The sequence below is a fragment of the Thalia democratica genome, chromosome 3 (genome assembly GCF_965202585.1).
Source record: "Thalia democratica chromosome 3, ktThaDemo2.hap1.1, whole genome shotgun sequence".
NCBI lineage: Eukaryota > Metazoa > Chordata > Thaliacea > Salpida > Salpidae > Thalia > Thalia democratica.
In genome coordinates, this window is record NC_139167.1 from 21,102,806 (window position 1) to 21,104,411 (window position 1,606).

Consider the following 1,606-nt stretch of genomic DNA (forward strand, 5'->3'; position numbering starts at 1 on the left):
GAATTCTAAAATTTATCAAATTGATCAAAAAATTTTAAATTGTTTGCTTGCAAATTGCTTACAAACAACAAAACAGAAACTTTTTTTTTGAATTTTCAAGATCATTCAGACGTTTTATAAAGATAATAATGCAAAAAAGTTAAAAAAACAACTATAATTAAAAAAAGCATCATAAAAGACATCATAGAAATTAGTCGAAAAAGTTTATCAAATAAAAACAAAATGTTCTCAAAGCAAATAGATTAAGAAAATCACATTAAATTTAACTAATTTATTATTTTCGGTAAATGGTATTTTTTACAATAACCAAAGTGACTAATATATAATCTATGATAGTATACAAAATTTTTTAATTAATACTTCTTACGATTGTTAGTAGTTAAAAACTTAAGCATTGAAAAATTGTATTAAAATTTGGTTACAGGGTAATTCAAACTCAAACAGTTCAAATTCAGAGATTTTATATTTAAAAAATATCATTTAAGGGGCCACATTCCAAAATGTTTTTTCAATTAATTTTGTTCTAAAAGTATTTATATATTCTTTTAGGTGCTTCACATTACTATTAACTTATTTTTTAGTTAATTTTTGTTCACTTACGTTATAGTTATTTGGTATGTTGTACTTACTTAAGACTTATGTTTCAAAACGTTTAACATTCATAGAATAAACACGCTAGAATTTAAGACTATTTTGAATATTCCTAAATTTAAAACTATTAATTTGTTAAAAAAAAATCTATACTTAGAAGTTTTGTCAAAATAAGTTTACTGAAACAAACAACGTATTGTATGATTTAAATACAATATTTGAAAAAATACAAGATGTAAACAGAATATTTATGTATTTTTATGAGACAGACGTTGAAATTAGTTTTACTAAATTATGCGACCCTGTTAATAAAATTTTTCTAATCATTTCTAAAAATAAATTAAAAACGTTTCCACTTCGTCTTGTGATTATTTAATTAATAAATGTTAATTAGCGCGATTAGGAATATAGACAACACTCCTTATTTGGTATTTATAGTTCATTGTTTTGTTTGTTTAAACAGACCGTTTCGCGCATTAGTAAAAGTATAAAACCGATTGGCGATTAAAAGCAAATAGAGATCAAAACAGTTTAAAAATCTACAAATTTATTGGTAAAGTAATTACCATATAGCTGCTTATCGTCTTGAAATAGTTTTAATTTAAAACTAAAACAATATAAAAACTAAAGTAGTATTTGAAATATTTATAACAAGTTATTTAATTTAAAAAAATTTTCTTATAAGAGCTTATTATACATGTTAGCTGCACACTTAGTTTAATGAAATGTATCTTATAGTTTACACATAAAACATTGTACATAAATAAGCTAAATGAATTAGAACTAATCGAGACTTTTGAAAGCTAAATTGCAAAAAAAAAAACTAATTACTCTACACAAAAGTGTTTTCTAAATACCATTGAACAACTATAGGTAGAAAAAGTTGTTACGCCTACTAGATAATAAATATTAAGTATATAAGCTTCTTTAAAAAATAAAAATATTTTAATGACGGCTAATTGAAGAGTTGATAATTTCTAAAGATTTTTAGTCGTTCTAGTTATGATAGAATAAA